Source organism: Cibotium barometz, chromosome 14 (genome assembly GCF_041138505.1).
Source record: "Cibotium barometz isolate CiBa-2024 chromosome 14, ASM4113850v1, whole genome shotgun sequence".
Classification (NCBI taxonomy): domain Eukaryota; kingdom Viridiplantae; phylum Streptophyta; class Polypodiopsida; order Cyatheales; family Cibotiaceae; genus Cibotium; species Cibotium barometz.
Window position 1 is genome coordinate 39583187 of NC_141059.1, and position 11791 is coordinate 39594977.

The following is an 11791-nucleotide window of genomic DNA, read 5'->3' on the forward strand; positions in this document are numbered from 1 at the left end:
GCACTACCACAATGCAAGGGTAATCATGAATCTTATGCAATGGGAGCTGAAACTCCAAGAGGATGAAAGAAACAAAGGCGGTAGTGGCGCCAAAAATGTTATGGGTTACCACACCTCCAAGAGGTAATTCAACACATTCACCTAAAGGATGAGCAATAGATCACAATTGTCATAGGGCACTTACCAAAGCTTTGAACTTGAGTCTCTTGAGGCCTCCAAGCTTGCTTGTTAAGCTCCAACCTTCAAGCTCCACCTCCACGCTGTCACCGTAGAGTCATTTGCACCATCACATAAGGCAATCACTCTCTCTATCTCTCTCTCTCTCACTCTCTCTCACTCTTCCACACAAGCATAGAAGAGGAACAATGCTAGAATGCTCTCTCTCTCACAACCTCTCTCAAGACACAAGGAAGAGCTCTCTATAGCACAAAAGGGGATTGTGTCTTTTCATTATGAGAAAATGCTTTATATACATTTGGCCCTTATGCACCCAAAACTTACTTACTAGGCCTTAGGTGGCCAATATCTCATAAAGTACAACTTTTATAGTGCCATTTCATGACACTTATTAATATCCTCAATTGGAGGATCATGTTTGTTAATCCAAAGTGGGATTAACACACACCCCGACCATGCATTTGTGTGCTAAGTGAGGACTTGTTGGTTTCTCTATTAAGCTATTGTGCTCGCGAGTGCAGAAGGGCAAAGCCCCATGACATATGATTGAACCATGCACCTACGCATGGTGTTACGGTCACTCATAAGTGGCGCCATTGCTGGGAATAGCCCCACCGCATAGTGAGAGTGCATTTTGAATGCTTGTGAATGGTTTCATTTCATGAGATTTCTATTTTCAATTCAAGAACGAAGTAGGAAGGAAACCCCCAATAAATGGTATATTTTGCAGCATTGTGGTTATTTTTTGTTACAATTTCTTATTAATTTATGTTGTAATTTCTTATTATCTTAGGGAATTAATGTTTAGGTTTTGTTTAGGTTTTTCTTATTAGCTTAGGGAATTAATGTTTAGGTTTTTCTTCTAAATTTTTATAATTTTTGTGATTTCTATTGCAATTTCTGCGATTTCAATTACAATTTTGTTTAGCTTAGGTATGTAGAGCTTGAAGAGAGCGTCGCGTCTATATAAAAACTTTTGAAAATGGGCGACCGAGCGAAAATTTATGAGCATTTTACTACAAGACTATAAAACTGCCAAAATTCACCTAAAAGTTAGCAACTTTCGGAGAAATTATGATCACCAATGAAGTAAAGGATTAAGAAATTAGTTATATTAGTGAAAAGAGCATATAAAGAGCTTCCTAGCCATATGATCAATTTTTAAAACCAATACCCGAGTGATGAGAAATTGCCGGTTGAAATTTGGGTATTAGACCACAAAAACTGCACTTCCCTAGGGCTCTTTGCATGAAACCTCAATTTTCACATAGCCTCTTACCTTTCATCTACTTCATGATTCAAGCTAGAGGGTAAGGGTTAACATTTCTTTGCGGATAATTGTAAAGATTTACCTATGGTTCCCAAAGTCTTTCCGCATACTCATTACCGCTAAAACTATCGGTACCTCCAAAGGAGGGTGGCAATAAGGCAAGGGCTACCTTGAGAAGTCACAGGCCCACCAAGATAATAACTCCTTATCCCACTTACCATAAATCATCAAAGAGGTCCAAAATTGGGTTAACCATGAGGAGCTAATGCTAAATGAGACATTCACATGTAAAGAGACTGTTTGAATAAGGGTTTGAAGATAAGAGAATGGCAATGACACAAAATGCTCAATTGAGGAGGCTTCATTCATTGATTTGAAAGGGAGAGGAGGGCTCCTTTTATAGGTGGAGAATCACCCTCTCTTCCATTGTTACAAATTACAACATAAAAATCTTCAACCCTTCAGTGACATAAGGGTAGATGTCACCATCAATTGTCCTCTTAGGCTAAGTCTTCTATTGATTATTAAATTGAAGACTTTTTGACTTTGAAAGTGTGATGAGATAATAGCCAAGTCTAAGTGGCATGTAGGTGGAGATCCCACTTACACATGGCGGAATTCTCCTCTTCCATGTAGGCATTCAAGAAGAATCCTTCCCAATTATGCACCTACACACACTCCTCCACATGCCTTCCACACTCCCCAACTTGTAGCCTTATGGTGAATACTATATTAATAATACAATTAAAATCCATGTGAGTATAAAGGCCCACTTTTATTTTCCACATCACTAGCCTATCTACCATACCAAAGTATTTATCAAGCATACTTGTGGCATTTACAATGTGTGCACCCTAAATCAAGTAAAACCATTATATTTGAAGATAGAATGCTTATCAGGGTAGCTGCCAAGCCACCGCATCACCACGCCGTTACTCCATCATGGGCACCACAATCTTCTTGGACAAGCTTCCACCTTATTACCATTGAGAAGCCATCAAAATATGTACAAATTTGAAAATGAAAGATATCAATTTTTCATGTCACATCTTTCCCCCCTAGCAGATCCTCCATGCTTATCTTGGGGGTCTGCTGGCCATGGTGGTCGAGGGTAAAATATCTTTAGCCGCCGTACTCATTGGCACGTCCGAGAACCTCGTGGCCACTTGCATCCTCTAGAAGATAGGTGTTATTTTTAAATTTTTGCTTTATCCTGAAGGGGCCTTCTTCCTAGCATCAAAGAAGCTTCTTATCTAGTCGTTTCTCCACACGGCCGTCATACCTCATGACTAAGCTTCCTTGCTTGAGTTCTGGCTTCTTCTTCTTCTTCGTGAGAGTGTCATGCCTTGTCTTGCGCCGTTGTTGTGCAGCCTCCAAATTTGGAAGTGCCTGAAGTTGCCTCTCATCCAAGGTCTCCAGTTGTACTAGGCGTTGGGCATGTATTTCTTCTTCATTATTCAAGCATGCAAAAGATGTGCGAAGGCTTGTGATTTCTAATTCTATTGGAAAAATAGCCTTCATTCCATAAACTAACTGAAAAGGTGTGAAACCAAGAGAGATTTTGTGAGTTGTCCTATAGGCCCATAGGACCTTTGGCAAATGCACATCCCACTTTCTCTTCATAGTATCCACTAGCTTAGACAAAGATCCACAAAGCAGTCCATTAGTTTTTTCTTCTAAACCATTACATTGGGGATAATAGGGAGTTGACATAGCATGCTTTATTTTTTATTTTTGCACCAAAGCTTCAATCAAGTCATTCTTGAAAGACATCCCCCCATCCGTAAGGATTTCTAATGGACACCCAAATCGGGCACATATGTATTCCCTGAGAAAGGATGCCATAGCCACTGTTTTATTATTGACCATGGCCTTTGCTTCTGCCCACCTTGTTGCATAATCTCTGGCCACCAATATGTAATACTTCCCATATGAGGAACTAGGAAGTGGTCCCACAAAATCTAATCCCCACCTTTCAAATGGACCATATGCTGGGATAGGGTTTAAGGGTCCGGGTACCAATTGCTTAGGCCCATATGCCTGGCATACTTCACAGCTTCTACACCATTCATAGACATCTTTGTTGAGTTGAGGCCAATAATAACCTGAGTTGAGACATCTTTGCTGAGTTGAGGCCAATAATAACATGAGTTAAGGATCCTCCCGAGTTGTGCTAGTTGAGGCAAAGTGACCTAAACATTCATGATATAATTCCATAATCCTTTTAGATTCTTCTAGGGTCACTACCCTCCTAAGAATCTTATCCTTACCTTGCTTGTAAAGAACATCCCCTAGAATTGTGTAAGGATGAGCTTTCCTTGTAAGCCTTTTCTTCTGTTTTGAGGATTAAATCCAGAAGGGAAGTATCCTGTATCTAAATAGTGTTGAACATCTTGGAGCTCAGGCCAACCTGTATCCATTAATGCAAGAATATCTACTTTGAAAGAAGCCAAAGTTTTAGTAGCCAATTTATCAACCTTTTGATTATCCTTCCTGTTAACATGCACGAATTTACAAAACTCAAAAGCTTCTTTTAACTCCATTTCCCTTTTATACAATGCTTGGTGATTAGGACTCCTTGCCTTATATTCTCCTTTCATATGTCGGATGACCAATTGTGAATCCCCTTTAACCTCTACCTCTTTAATTCCATCTTTTATGCAATCTTCTAATCCCCGAATTATTGCAAATTAATGCATTGTACTCAGCCACATTATTTGATATAACCTTTGGAAATTCCCTACCCTTGGCCCATACCTCTTTTCCTTCTGGATCAAATAAAACTATCCCCCCAGCCCCACATTGCCTGGAAGGGCTAAAGGCTCCATCAAAATTCATAGTGAAAGCAGTTGGTTGTGTCTCCAAATCTTCATATACTTCTTTCTTTGTTCCTGTTCCTTCTTCCTCTTCCTTCCTTTGTAAGCAAATCTGCAAGAGAGGCCCTAGTGGTGTTTTCTGTAATAAAAGTGAAAGAGAATTCTTGAAGCTCACAAATCCACTTTGCAAACTTCCCTCCTGCAAGATTGGGTTTGCGGACCAAGAATTGTAAAGAAGGTTGAGATGTGAGGAAGAAAAAAGAGCGAGGTAACAAGTATGACCTGAACTTCTTTACTGCAAAAACAAGAGACAAACCACCTTTCTCCATTTCACCATACCTCTCCTCGGTACTAGTGAGTTGTCGGCTTGCATAATACACTGGTTGCGTACGCCCTTGCTCTCCCTTTTGCAAGAGTATAGCACCCACTGAATGTGATGAGACACTTGGATTCACATAAAAGTCCTTCTCCCACCTCTAGGAGGCTGCACAATTGGACTTTGACTCATGCATTCCTTGAGCAAACAAAAAGATTGAATTTGATCGGGCGCCCATTGGAAAGAAACATTCTTCTTTGTCAACAAATTTATAGGATACATCTTCTCAGAGAACATGTCAACAAAGCGTTGGTAATACTTTGCTTTACCCAAAATCCTCCTTACCTCCCTTACATTGGTAGGTGGTGGGAGGGCCACAATTGTCTGCACCTTCTCAAGATCTATCTCTATGCCTTCTTCTGAGATAACATGTCCCAAGAGAACCACCTTCCTTCATGCTAAGCGGCATTTTCTAGGATTAAGACACCCTTTTGCATCATCAATACTTTGCAAGGCCAATCTCAACTTTTCCAAGTGATCCAGGTAGCTTGAATAAATGCAAAAATCATCCAAAAAAACCCTTATAAACTTTCTCAAGTAAGGTTCAAATACCTGACTCATGAAGCGTTGAAAAGTTGCTGGTGCATTAGTCAAGCCAAATGGCATCACCCTATAGGCATACACTCCCCAAGGGGTGATAAATGAGGTTTTCCTTTGATCTTCTTCACAAACTCGAATTTGAAAGTATCCAGAGTATCCACCATCACACACTGAATACAACTCATGACCTGTAACTTGATCCAAAATCTCATCCTGAAAGGGTAGAGGAGGATAATAATCCCTCTTTATACATGCATTTAGAGGGCGAAAGTCCACACACACACGCCATTTTTCACCCTTTTTGGAAGTGACTACAACTGGGAAAATCCACTCTGAATTCTCTATTGGAAAAATAAATCCAGCTTCAAGCAAATTAGTTACCTCATTCTTAAGCACCTCCGCTCTTGCACTACTCTCAAACACCTTAGCCGCTGTACCACTGGCTTACTCTAGGGCTTGAGATCAATCTTTTGCTCTACTAGGGTGACTTGGCATACTTGTGAGTAGCTGTTTGCAAAATGGTTAGGAAATCCATCCAACATTTTTAAGTAATTCTCCCTTTCAGTACACCTGCTATGGACTCTGGATAATCTGAATTTCCTCTTGGACAAGGATCTCTTAGTTACGACCTCTTAACAGATCTTAGAGAGAAAACGACACAAATCACATTTGGGCAGCTTTTGGCACTCTCGCCAAAGCTCAGAAAAGGAATGGGGTAAGCTAGCTAGCACAAGGGAATCTAAGAAAAAGAAGAGGGATAATGGGACTCCTATGGCTCAAAAGGTGGATATTGATGTAGGAAATAATGTACGTGTGATTGATGTCATCATTGAGGGGCAAACAACTTCTAATGCATACATTGATGCAGGTGCGTCAATCAATGTCATGAGTGAAAAAACAATGAAAGATACCGATTTAAAGTTGTCTTCTACTAACTTTCCCTACTATCGCATCAAACTTGCTGATAATACTAGGGTGAAAACCTTAGGAATTTTCAGGAATTTGGGAGTGGATGTATGCGGTATTTTTGTACCTACAACTTTCCAGATCATTCCTACAAAGCTTGATGCTAGGGCTTACCCATTGATATTGGGTAGGCCATGGCTTTGCCAAGTGAAGGCCGTTCAAAAGTGGGAGACATGTGATCTTATTCTACAAGGTGAGAATAAGAAGGTCCACTACAACATCAAGAGTCGTCGAAAGAAAGTGGTAAGAGGTGAACCTTCAACTTCCGAAAGTTTAGAGTCAGAGTCAAGAGGAGACAAGTGGTAGCTCCGAGAATTCCATCTCATAAGGGGAGGTGGAGGGAGTTGCATTTGGTCTTTCCCTGGTGTGGGAAGGGATCGAGGGGATGCTGAAGATAATGGAGCCTTGGAAGGGGAAGCTTCTTCAACCCTATTCAAGAAAGGAGATGTGGACCTCACTAGTCTTCACCATAGAATGAACTTCTTCTTGAGATTTTTCTCCTAGAGAGACGACTTCTTCTGCTTCTTATTTTTCTTCTCTTCTTCAGATTTATCTTCTTGTTCTTCTTCTTCTTGGCTCCTAGTTTTACGACCCCTTTTTGCCATTAATGGCATCGATGTTTTCTCTTCTTCTTTTGAGCATGTTTCCTCAAAAAGTGCTAAACTTTTATCCTCTCTTTTCCTCAATTTTGGACACTCAGTGTGATAGTGCCCCTTCTCTTGACATTCATAGCATGTGACACTACTTCTATCCCTAGGTTAATCCTCAACTCGTGGAGCCCTAGGTGGCCTTGCGTTGACTAAGTGTAACTTCAAATCAGCAAATTCTACCATAAGTTGTGCAATGTTATGATCCAAGGATGGAGCTTGTACCTAAGATGTTGAGGCTATCTCTACTCATGGTGGGGTCGGCACACTCGAAGAAGATTGGAATGTGAACTCAATATAAAGAGTGGCCTCCTTCTTCAAAGCAATACAAAGAGCCTCTTTAAAATTAGTGGGATCTTTGCTAGGAACTTTTCCATGCAAGCGAGGATCCAAAGCTATGATAAACTTGCTCATCTTAAGGTGCTCCATTGCTAAAAAGAACTCTTTGAATCTCCCATAAAAGGTGAAAAAGAAGAAGCAACAACATGTAAAGCAGCTTGTTGATATTTGATGAACAAGGCTTTATACCTCACTGAAAAGACAGAAACTGACTCTCCTTCCTTTTGGAAAATCTGATCCAATTGCAATAGTAAAGCATTTGGTGACTCCACTGTCCCAAATCTCTCCTTCATTGCTTTGGTCAACCTTTCCCAATCATTCTTGGAGTCCTCTGGCAGCAAAGCCTTATGCCAAGCTAAGGCCACACCCTCCAAGAAATCTGGAAGTATTTCTACCCTCTCCTTTGTAGACCAACCCGTCAAGCAGCATGCTCAGTTAAACTCTCGGAGATAACTCCCCAGGTCTTCTCTTTCCGATCCTTGGAACACTGGAATGTTGAACATCTTGCACCGAAAGATGAGTAGCAATAAGGAAAATTTACTTATTTCAAAATAACTTTTCTTTACTCATGCGGGACCTTGAGATTAAAATAGAATAATTCTAAGTAAACCCTACTCGTCAACTCCACCAAAAAGATGTGACACAAAGTTGGGGTTTTGACTTCGGTCACTTCTTAGAACCAAAACACACTTGTATGAAACCCCACAGCCTCCTCACCTCCCTTTCTCCTTAGGTTAACATAAAGATAAACCCATCAAAAGGTGAAATCATAATTCATGGAAGGAAAGAGGAAAGGCTCAGGATTCTACTAGGGCTCTTTGCATGAAACCTCAATTTTCACATAGCCTCTTGCCTTTCATCTCCTTCATGATTCAAGCTAGAGGGTAATGATTAACATTGCTCAGCGGACAATCATAAAGATTTACCTATGGTCCCCAAAGTCTTTCCACATGCTCATTACCACTAAAACCATTGGTACCTCCAAAGGAGGGCGGCAATAAGGCAAGGGCTACCTTGAGAAGTCACGGGCCCACCAAGACAATAACTCCTTATTCCACTTATCATGAATCATCAAAGAGGTCCAAAATTGGGTTAAGCATGAGGAGCTAATGCTAAATGAGACAGTCACATGTAAAGAGACTGTTTGAATAAGGGTTTGAAGATAAGAGAATGTCAATGACACAAAATGCTCCAATGAGGAGGCTTCATTCATTGATTTGAAAGGGAGAGGAGGGCTCCTTTTATAGGTAGTCGCCCTCTCTTCCATTGTTACAAATTACAACATAAAAATCTTCAACCCTTCAGTGACATAAGGGTAGATATCACCATCAATTGTAACTCTTAGGCTAAGTCTTCTATTGATTATTAAATTGAAAACTTTTTAACTTTGAAAGTGTGATGGAGATCCCACTTACACATGGCGGAATTCTCCTCTTCCATGTAGGCATTCTAGAAGAATCCTTCCCAGTTATGCACCTACACACACTCCTCCACATGCCTTCTACACTCCCTAACTTGTAGCCTTATGGTGAATACTATATTAATAATACAATTAAAATCCATGTGAGCATGAAGGCCCACTTTTATTTTCCACATCACTAGCCTATCTACCATACCAAAGTATTTATCAAGCATACTTGTGGCATTTACAATGTGTGCACCCTAAATCAAGTAAAACCATTATATTTGATGATAGAATGCACCACGTCGTTACTCCATTGTGGGCGGTGCAATCTTCTTGGATAAGCTTCCACCTTATTACCATTGAGAAACCATCAAAAATTTGAAAATGAAAGATATCAATTTTTCATGTCACATCTTTCCCCCCCTTTTGCAGATCCTCCATGCTTGTCTTGGGGGTCTGCTGGCCATGGTGCTTGAGGGTAAAATATCTTTAGCCGGTACTCATTGGCACGTCCGAGAACCTCCTGGCCACTTGTATCCTCTAGAAGATAGTAGGTGTTATTTTTGAACTTTTGCTTTATCCAGAAGGGACCTTCTTCCCAGCGTCAAAGAAGCTTCTTATCTAGTCGTTTCTCCACACGCCCATCATACCTCATGAGACTAAGCTTCCTTGCTTGAGTTCTAGCTTTTTCTCCACACGGCCATCATACCTCATGACTAAGCTTCCTTGCTTGAGTTCTGGCTTCTTCTTCTTCTTCGTGAGAGTGTCATGTCTTGCCTTGAGCCATTGTTGTGCAGCCTCCAAATTTTGAAGTGCCTGAAGTTGCCTCTCATCCAAGGTCTCCAGTTGTACTAGGCGTTGGGCATGTGTTTCTTCTTCATTATTCAAGCGTGCAAAAGATGTGCGAAGGCTTGTGATTTCCAATTCTATTGGTAAAATAGCCTCCATTCCATAAACTAATTAAAAAGGTGTGAAAGCAAGAGAGAGTTTATGAGTTGTCCTATAGGCCCACAGGACCTCTGGCACATCCCAGTTTCTCTTCATAGTATCCACTAGCTTAGACAAAGATCCACAAAGCAGTCCATTAGTTTTTTCTTCTGAACCATTACATTGGGGATAATAGGGAGTTGACATAGCATGCTTTATTTTTAATTTTTGCACCAAAGCTTCAATCAAGTCATTCTTGAAAGACCTTCCCCCATCCGTAAGGATTTCTAAGGGACACCCGAATCGGGCACATATGTATTCCCTGGAGAAAGGATGCCACAGCCACTGTTTTATTTATGACCATGGCCTTTGTTTCTGCCCACCTTGTTGCATAATATGTGGCCACCAATATGTAATACTTCCCATGTGAGGAACGAGGAAGTGGACCCACAAAATCTAATCCCCACCTTTCAAATGGACCATATGCTGGGATAGGGCTTAAGGGTCCGGGAACCAATTGCTTATGCTCATATGCCTGGCATACTTCACAACTTTTATACCACACATAGACATCTTTGCTGAGTCGAGGCCAATAATAACCTGTGTTGTTAAGGATCCTCCAAGTTGTGCTGGCTGAGGCAAAGTGATCTAAACATTCATCATGACATAATTCCATAATCCTTTTAGATTCTTCCAAGCTCACTACCCTCCTAAGAATCTTATCCTTACCTTGCTTGTAAAGAACATTCTCTAGAATTGTGTAAGGATGAGCTTTCCTTGTAAGCCTTTGCTTATGTTGAGGATTCAATCCAGGAGGGAAGTATCCTATATCTAAATAGTGTTGAACATAGAAGTAACAACATGTAAAGCAGCTTGTTGATATTTGATGAACAAGGCTTTATACCTCACTGAAAAGACAGAAACTGACTCTCCTTCCTTTTGAAAAATCTGATCCAATTACAATAGTAAAGCATTTGGTGACTCCACTGTCCCAAATCTCTCCTTCATTGCTTTGGTCAACCTTTCCCAATCATTCTTGGACTCCTCTGGTAGCAAAGCGTCATGCCAAGCTAAGGCCACACCGTCCAAGAAATCTAGAAGTATTTTTGCCCTCTCCTTCATAGACCAACCCGCCAAGCGGCATGCTTGGTTAAACTCTCAGAGATAACTCCTCGGGTCTTCTCTTTTCGATCCTTGGAACACCGGAATGTTGAACATCTTGCACCAAAAGATGAGTAGCAACAAGGAAAATTTACTTATTTTAAAATAACTTTTCTTTAATCATGCGGGACCTTGAGGTTAAAATAGAATAATTCTCAGTAAAACCTACCCGTCAACTCCACCAAAAAGATGTGACACAAAGTTGGGGTTTTGACTTCGGTCACTTCTTAGAACCACAACACACTTGTATGAAACCTTACAGCATCCTTACCTCCCTTTCTCTCCCTAGGTTAAGATAAAGATAAACACATCAAAGGTGAGATCATAATTCGTGGAAAGAAAGAGGAAAGGCTCAGGAGAAGCAAGAATTTCTGTCAGTCTTGCAGCTCCAAACAAGAGGGCAATTCTTTGTTGAAAGAAAATCTTTCGACTCAGGATTATGTGAACGGAAACATACAAGGAATATGTTGGTAAGGTTCATCCATTTGAATTGGGCGATTTGAATAGAACATCTTAAAGTAGAAGAATATAGCAATCACTTACAAGAGAATAAGATACATGGGATTTGCTTTTTGATAAGAGATTAAGTCATTATTGAGAAGAAATAATGACCGAAAGTCTATAAAAACAGAGATACACAGAGAATTATAGTTTTAAATCCACATAGACCATACAAAATAGGAATACGTAGGTACGTAGAGCTTGAAGAGAGCTTCACGCCTATGTAAAAACTTTTGAAAACAGGCAATCGAGCGAAAATTTATGAGCATTTTACTACAAGACTATAAAACTACCAAAATTCGCCTAAAAGTTAGTAACTTTGGGAGAAATTCTGATCATCAATGAAGTAAAGGATTAAGAAATTAGTTACATGAGTGGAAAGAGCATATAAAGAGCTTCCTAGCCATATGATTAATTTTAGAAACCAATACCCGAGTGATGAGTAATTACCAGATGAAATTTGGATATTAGACCACAAAAACTGCACTTCCCTAGGGCTCTTTGCATGAAACCTCAATTTTCACATAGCCTCTTGCCTTTCATCTCCTTCAAGATTCAAGCTAGAGGGTAAGGGTTAACATTGCTCAACGGACAATCGTAAAGATTTACCTATGGTCCCCAATGTCTTTCCACATGCTCATTACCGCTAAAACCATTGGTACCTCC